Raw genomic sequence first — 9,127 nt, forward strand, 5'->3', positions numbered from 1 at the left:
GAAAGAACCAGAGGTTGTACAGAGTTTCAGGGAGAGCATAAGGGAGCAATTGACAGGAATGGGGGAAAGAAATACGGTAGAAGAAGAATGGGTAGCTTTGAGGGATGAAGTAGTGAAGGCAGCAGAGGGTCAAGTAGGTAAAAAGACGAGGGCTGGTAGAAATCCTTGGGTAACAGAAGAAATATTGAATTTAATTGATGAAAGGAGAAAATATAAAAATGCAGTAAACGAAGCAGGCAAGAAGGAATACAAACGTCTCAAAAATGAGATCGACAGGAAGTGCAAAATGGCTAAGCAGGGATGGCTAGAGGACAATTGTAAGGATGTAGAGGCCTATCTCACTAGGGATAAGATAGATACTGCCTACAGGAAAATTAAAGAGACCTTTGGAGATAAGAGAACGACTTGTATGAATATCAAGAGCTCAGAAGGAAACCCAGTTCTAAGCAAAGAAGGGAAAGCAGAAAGGTGGAAGGAGTATATAGAGGGTCTATACAAGGGCGATGTGCTTGAGGACAATATTATGGAAATGGAAGAGGATGTAGATGAAGATGAAATGGGAGATACGATACTGCGTGAAGAGTTTGACAGAGCACTGAAAGACCTGGTTCGAAACAAGGCCCCTGGAGTAGACAGCATTCCATTGGAACTACTGACGGCCTTGGGAGAGCCAGTCCTGACAAAACTCTACCATCTGGTGAGCAAGATGTATGAAACAGGCGAAATACCCTCAGACTTTAAGAAGAATATAATAATTCCAATCCCAAAGAAAGCAGGTGTTGACAGATGTGAAAATTACCGAACAATCAGTTTAATAAGTCACAGCTGCAAAATACTAACACGAATTCTTTACAGACGAATGGAAAAACTAGTAGAAGCCAACCTCGGGGAAGATCAGTTTGGATTCCGTAGAAACACTGGAACACGCGAGGCAATACTGACCTTACGACTTATCTTAGAAGAAAGATTAAGGAAAGGCAAACCTACGTTTCTAGCATTTGTAGACTTAGAGAAAGCATTTGACAATGTTGACTGGAATACTGTCTTTCAAATTCTAAAGGTGGCAGGGGTAAAATACAGGGAGCGAAAGGCTATTTACAATTTGTACAGAAACCGGATGGCAGTTATAAGAGTCGAGGGACATGAAAGGGAAGCAGTGGTTGAGAAGGGAGTAAGACAGGGTTGTAGCCTCTCCCCGATGTTGTTCAATCTGTATATTGAGCAAGCAGTAAAGGAAACAAAAGAAAAATTCGGAGTAGGTATTAAAATCCATGGAGAAGAAATAAAAACTTTGAGGTTCGCCGATGACATTGTAATTCTGTCAGAGACAGCAAAGGACTTGGAAGAACAGTTGAATGGAATGGACAGTGTCTTGAAAGGAGGATATAAAATGAACATCAACAAAAGCAAAATGAGGATAATGGAATGTAGTCGAATTAAGTCGGGTGATGCTGAGGGAATTAGATTAGGAAATGAGACACTTAAAGTAGTAAAGGAGGTTTGCTATTTGGGGACCAAAATAACTGATGATGGTCGAAGTATAGAGGATATAAAATGTAGACTGGCAATGGCAAGGAAAGATTTTCTGAAGAAGAGAAATTTGTTAACATCGAGTATAGATTTAAGTGTCAGGAAGTCATTTCTGAAAGTATTTGTATGGAGTGTAGCCATGTATGGAAGTGAAACATGGACGATAAATAGTTTGGACAAGAAGAGAATAGAAGCATTCGAAATGTGGTGCTACAGAAGAATGCTGAACATTAGATGGGTAGATCACATAACTAATGAGGAAGTATTGAACAGGATTGGGGAGAAGAGAAGTTTGTGGCACAACTTGACCAGAAGACGGGATCGGTTGGTAGGACATGTTCTGAGGCATCAAGGGATCACCAATTTAGTATTGGAGGGCAGCGTGGAGTATAATAATCGTAGAGGGAGACCAAGAGATGAATACACTAAGCAAATTCAGAAGGATGTAGATTGCAGTAGGTACTGGGAGATGAAGATGCTTGCACAGGATAGAGTAGCATGGAGAGCTGCATCAAACCAGTCTCAGGACTGAAGACCACAACAACAACAACGCCGGTAAATGATGAACGACGCCTCGCTCCGTGTAAGGAGCATAAACATTGGACGATTGAACAGTGGAAAAACGTTGTGTGGAGTGGCGAATCACGGTACACTATGTGGCGATCCGATGTCAGGGTGTGGGTGTGCCGAATGCCCAGTGAACGTCATCTGCCAGCGTGTGTAGTGCCAACAGTACAACTCGGGGGCTGTGGTGTTATGATGTGGTCGTGTTTTTGATGGAGGGGACTTGCATCCCCTTTTGTTTTGCGTGGCACTATCACAGCACAGGCCTACATTGATGTTTTTAGAAACTTCTTGCTCCCCATTGTTGAAGAGCAATTCGGGGATGGCGATTACATTTTTTAAACACGATCGAGCACCTGTTCATAGTGCATGGCCTGTGGCGGAGTGGTTAAATGACAATAACATCCCTGTAATGGACTGTTCTACTCAGAGTCCTGACATGAATCCTATTAAACACCTTTGGGATGTTTTGGAACGCCGACTTCGTGGCAGTCCTCACCGACCGACATCGATACCTCTCCTCAGTGCAGCACACCGTGAAGAATGCGGCTGCCATTCCCCAAGAAACCTTCCAGCACCTGATTGAACGTATGCCTGAGAGTGGAAACTGTCACTTGGCGTGTAACACGAAGTACAGAATATTGCAAAAATATTCATCGGTTCCACAAATCTTCTATACGAAAGAAGGTAGATTCTAACATACGTATTGGTCTATAAAGTTTCGTCGGAAGCTCTGCATGGAGGTATCTCATTCACTGCTATAGCTATGCACGTCACGTTTCACTCAAAATTAATGGAATAGGTGCTGCATGGGATTCTCATGAATTGCCCCCCCCCCCCTATCCGTCACCCCCTCAACATAAACGGAGAAAGAGTAACGCCTTTTGTTGCTGTATTATTGATATCTCGTCTAGAAGCAGACTGAAGGAGCGAGCGAGGATACTGCACCAGTAATACGTAGACGGGGTACTTCTAACTGGTGTCTAGGTAAACTTACAGTTTTGGCTCGTAAGTTAAAATTTGCCGAGTGCTCTGTCTTCGTTCATGTATTGGAAATCAGAAAATCTTTCTTTATCATCCTGTGTTATTAAATACTCTCTTATTTATGAATCAAAGAAAAATCGTGGATTTTGGTAAGGAAGTCCGTCCTCACATTCGATGGTCGTATATAGAATTAATGTGTCGTTAAAGTCGAAATTCTTTATGTACACAAGTAGAGCAGAACATTATGACGGTAGTAAATAACCCGGTGATTTTATTTTCCGTAGAGTGATTCCTCGCTTTTTATGACAGATTATCAATCTCGTAACGTTATTGACATTTATTTCCTTTTCTTGATGTAGCATATAAAGATATGGAAATTGTAGCATACCAAGACATGGAAATTGTGTGCTATGAGCTTCTGTTGGATCTGTAATATACTATAAGGCACCTATAAACAAGTGGTAATCTTAACCAATACTACAGTTTGTACCAGTTATGTCTCACGATATCGGGAAACACAGCTTTATGTAACACCTTTAAGATCATTTCAGACAATTACGAGAAATTCCCCAGCACACTACACAGGAAGCCGGAAGTGACCAATTTATTGCAAGATTAAGTTAAGTCGCTTTCTTTTATTTCCAGAGGTGATTCGTTTGTAGATTATAGGATATATGTACGATTAAAATTTAACATATTGAGGCAATTCCACACACATTAATCAGATGCTATGAAACACCGACAACTTCAAATGGTTCAAATGGCTTTGAGCACTATGGGACTTAACATCCATGGTCATCAGTCCCCTAGAACTTAGAACTACTTAAACCTAACTAACCTAAGGACATCACACGCATCCATGCCCGAGGTAGGATTCGAACCTGCGACCGTAACGGTCGCGTGGTTCCAGACTGAAGCGCCTAGAACCACTTGGCCACACCGGCCGGCAATTGAGATAAACATGTACGACGTGCATTCAAGTAATACAACACTTCTTTTCTCGGCCAGTTTCGCTTGAAAAATTCGGAGTTCGTTGTGGGACGTTGTCGAATATTTGTCCTTTAGCTCATTTAGTTTTACGAATTTTCGATAGCGGGCGGCGCTATACATAGCCTTCAAAATGGCGTCAGTAACGGAGGTGTTTTCCAAGCAGAGAGATGTCGTTAAATTTCTTTAGACGGAGATCCAGAGCATGGCAAATATTCATAATCGCTTTCATAATGTCTACACAGACCTGCCAGTGAACAAAAGCACGCCGACCGGTGTGGCCGAGCGGTTCTAGGCGCTTCAGTTTGGAACCGCACGACCGCTACGGTCGCAGGTTCGAATCTTGCCTCAGGCATGGATGTGTGTGATGTCCTTAGGTTAGCTAGGTTTAAGTAGTTCTGAGTTCTAGGGGAGTAATTACCTCAGATGTTAAGTCCCATATTGCTCAGGGCCATTTGAACCATTTTTGAACAAAAGCACGGTGAGTCGTTGGGCCAGCCGTCCCTCATCATCGCAACAAGGTCGCGCATACCTGTTCGACCTCCCGCGTGCCGGCCAGCTGTACACAGCTGTGACTGCTGCAATGTCGGAACGCCCGATTACTCTGATTCGAGGTGATCGACCGATCAGAATAAAACACCGAGCTGCAGAACTGGAAGCGACTGTGACATTGCTGACAATCGTTCATCAGTTGTGGCACTCACAGGGGTGTGCCCGCTAGGTTCCTCACCTCCTGACAGAAGACTACAGCGAGCTACGAAGGACCATCAATGCAGAACTCCCTGCGCGTTAGGAGGCCGAAGTGACAATTTTTTGTCCAACGTCCTAACAGGCGATGAAACAAGGGTTAATCGCTTCGAACCGGAAACGAAACGGCAACAAATGTAGCACCTCGCATCCGAAGAAAATGTTCAAAGCCGCACCATCAGCCAGTAAAGTCACGGTGACTGTGATTTGGGACTCTAAAGGGGTTATTCTGAACCGATCCTATCCCTCACGGTGCCACGATCAACTCGTAAGCATATTGTTCTACCCTCATGAAATTGAAGAAACGACTTCGGCCTGTTCATCGCCACAAAAATGCCAACGACAACGCAAGGCCTCACACCAGGCTGCGCATCCGAAAGGACCTCACAAAACGTCATTGAACTGTTCTTCCTCATCCACCCAAGACCCAGGATCTCGAAACATCAGAGTTCAGTCTGACAAAACGTAATTGAACTGTTCTTCCTCATCCACCCAAGACCCCGGATCTCGCAACAACAGAGTTCAGTCTGAAACTTCCTGGCAGATTAAAACTGCGTGCTCGACCGAGACTCGAACTCGGGACCTTTGCCTTTCGCGGACAAGTGCTCTACCATCTGAGCTACCGAAGCACGACTCACGCCCGGTACTCACAGCTCTACTTCTGCCAGTATCTCGTCTCCTACCTTCCAAACTTTACAGAAGCTCTCCTGCGAACCTTGCAGAACTAGCACTCCTGAAAGAAAGGATATAGCGGAGACATGGCTTAGCCACAGCCTGGGGGATGTTTCCAGGATGAGATTTTCACTCTACAGCGGAGTGTGCGCTGGTATGAAACTTCCTGGCAGATTAAAACTGTGTGCCCGACCGAGACTCGAACTCGGGACCTTTGCATTTCGCGGGCAAGTGCTCTACCATCTGAGCTACCGAAGCACGACTCACGCCCGGTACTCACAGCTCTACTTCTGCCAGTATCTCGTCTCCTACCTTCCAAACTTTACAGAAGCCCTCCTGCGAACCTTGTCCGCGAAAGGCAAAGGTCCCGAGTTCGAGTCTCGGTCGGGCACACAGTTTTAATCTGCCAGGAAGTTTCATATCAGCGCACACTCCGCTGCAGAGTGAAAATCTCATTCTAGAGTTCAGTCTGTTTAGCCCAACGAAGGAGGTACTCCGCAGGAAGCAGTGCTGATGGTGGCAAGGTTGTTGTTGCAGTAAGACGTTGGTTCCGACGTCGACCAGTGGATTGGTACCACGTGGGCATACAGGCCCTACAAGAAGTGTGGTGTAAGGCTGTTGCATTGAACGGAGAGTATGTTAAAAAGTAGTCTTTTGTAACCAAAATAGTACGGAATAATATAGCATATTGCAATCTTGAATAAAATCTAACCTGATTTCAGGAAAAAAAGTGTTGCATTTCTTGTTGTAAGCTCCATAGTATTTAAATAGGCAAATTCAGGTCATACAGGTCACTGAAATAACACAAATCCTTTACTAATGGGCGAGTAAGGTTTAAATGAAAATTCTATGCTCTAAAAAGACGTATAATGAGGTTTACTAGCGTGTGACAAGGTGTGGCTCCGTCTTCTCTCTTTCTCTCTCTCTATCTCCTACACATGCACACACACATACACCCAACCACCCACCCAAGCACACCGACACATACAAAAACACACACACACACACACACACACACACACACACACACACACACACATACAGAGTATTCTCTTCCATGCCGACAGAATTTCATAGACAGATTTCTCGTGCACCACTAAATGTCAGAATGTTACCGACTGTAAATGTGATGATTTAGTGCTTGATGTTGCGCTTAGGCAAATCTTTACGAAAAAGATTCATTTGCATTAGATATAATAAAAGACGAAATCGGGGCACATCTTTAAATATCTCATTGAAATTATTCCAGAAACACCTTAGTTTCCTGCAAGAAGTAAATCTTAGGTTGAAGAAGAAAAAAAGGATGAAGAAGGAAAAGAAGAAAAAGAAGAAGATGACGACAGTATACTGAAGCCGGCCGAATTGGCCGTGCGGTTCTGGGCGCTACAGTCTGGAGCCGAGCGACTGCTACGGTCGCAGGTTCGAATCCTGCCTCGGGTATGGATGTGTGTGTTGTCCTTAGGTTAGTTAGGTTTAATTAGTTGTAAGTTCTAGGCGACTTATGACCTCAGAAGTTAAGTCGCATAGTGCTCAGAGCCATTTGAACCAAGCCAATATACTGAAAAATTGTGAGAGGGTGGCATTTAAGATATTTTTGTTTCTATGCCATTCTGAGACTCCTGCTCGTTTCTAGCCTCGTATCATGTTGAACCAACTGATGCTGCAGTGCGATACGGTCATCTCACTTTCCTGCGTTGATCTTTCTCGCGGATGATGCCAGTTCCATCAGACACGTAATGCCAAGTAGCTGTAACAGTGAAGTATGGGCTGTGGAGAATCTCTATCCTGCATCTGTTAAGAACCACCAGCACAGATCTGCAGATGGGCTTAGTCAAAGATTGACCAATAGGCCATATCTGTTTCCTCCACCTTTAGTGTGTTATGACTTCCTAGAGACATTCTTCACATGTTGTTGGTATTTATGTATTTATGTATATATCCAGTTCTATGAGGATGGAAGCCCAGCTGACTTTGTACATCGTGCATGCTGACACCTGTGTCAGACGTTTCCTGACATTCTGATCTAAAGAGCAGACATTCTCTTCGTTGCCAGGTCTTTCACTGGATCAACAGTACAAGATTTCTCAGCTCAGTGGTTTGAATCTCAGAGCATGGCCAGTTGGACTCAAATGGCTCTGAGCACTATGGGACTTAACTGCTGAGGTCATCAGTCCCCTAGAACTTAGAACTACTTAAACCTAACTAACCTAAGGACATCACACACATCCATGCCCGAGGCAGGATTCGAACCTGCGGCCGCAGCGGTCTACATCTACATCTACATCTACATCCATAATCCGCAAGCCACCTGACGGTGTGTGGCGGGGGGTACCCTGAGTACCTCTATCGTTTCTCCCTTCTATTCCAGTCTCGTATTGTTCGTGGAAAGAAGGATTGTCGGTATGCCTCTGTGTGGGCTCTAATCTCTCTGAATTTATCCTCATGGACTCTTCGCGAGATATACGTAGGAGGGAGCAATATACTGCTTGACTCTTCGGTGAAGGTATGTTCTCGAAACTTTAACAAAAGCCCGTACCGAGCTACTGAGCGTCTCTCCTCCAGAGTCTTCCACTGGAGTTTATCTATCATCTCCGTAACGCTTTCGCGATTACTAAATGTTCCTGTAACGAAGCGCGCTGCTCTCCGTTGGATCTTCTCTATGTCTTCTGTCAACCCTATCTGGTACGGAGCAGTATTCAAGCAGTGGGCGAACAACTTCATTTGTTTTTGGATTGCATTTCCTTAGGATTCTTCCAATGAATCTCAGTCCGGCATCTGCTTTACCGACGATCAACTTTATATGATCATTCCATTTTAAATCACTCCTAATGCGTACTCCCAGATAATTTATGGAATTAACTGCTTCCAGTTGCCGACCTGCTATTTTGTAGCTAAATGATAAGGGATCTATCTTTCTATGTATTCTCAGCACATTACACTTGTCTACATTGAGATTCAGTTGCCATTCCCTGCACCATGCGTCAATTCGCTGCAGATCCTCCTGCATTCAGTACAATTTTCCATTGTTACAACCTCTCGATACACCACAGCATCATCTGCAAAAAGCCTCAGTGAACTTCTGATGTCATCCACAAGGTCATTTATGTATATTGTGAATAGCAACGGTCCTATGACACTCCCCTGCGGCACACCTGAAATCACTCTTACTTCGGAAGACTTCTATCCATTGAGAATGACATGCTGCGTTCTGTTATCTAGGAACTCTTCAATCCAATCACACAATTGTTCTGATAGTCCATATGCTCCTACTTTGATCATTAAACGCGCGGTTCCAGGCTGTAGCGCCTAGAACCGCTCGGCCACTCCGGCCAGCCCATGGCCAGTTTGCTTGCCTATTACGTACCAGTATATTTTTTCCCGTAATCCATCTCATCGATTGCTAAGGACACCTTGATTCGACGCCCTGTCTGCAGTATTATTGTTGAGCAGCCTATCTACATTTGTTCTCTTTCAATAGTCCATCAAGACTGTTACCTAACGGGCCTTTACATCACGTTTTGCACAAGTGTGTGTGTGTGTGTGTGTGTGTATGTGTTTTACTCACGTTTCTGTTACTCCTGTGCCTCCTCGAAAATCGACTACCTGCTGTCCATTAATATGGTGCCTTTGTCTCTTCTTTATC

The sequence above is a fragment of the Schistocerca serialis genome, chromosome 9, assembly GCF_023864345.2.
Source record: "Schistocerca serialis cubense isolate TAMUIC-IGC-003099 chromosome 9, iqSchSeri2.2, whole genome shotgun sequence".
In the NCBI taxonomy this organism is placed as follows: Eukaryota; Metazoa; Arthropoda; class Insecta; order Orthoptera; family Acrididae; genus Schistocerca; species Schistocerca serialis.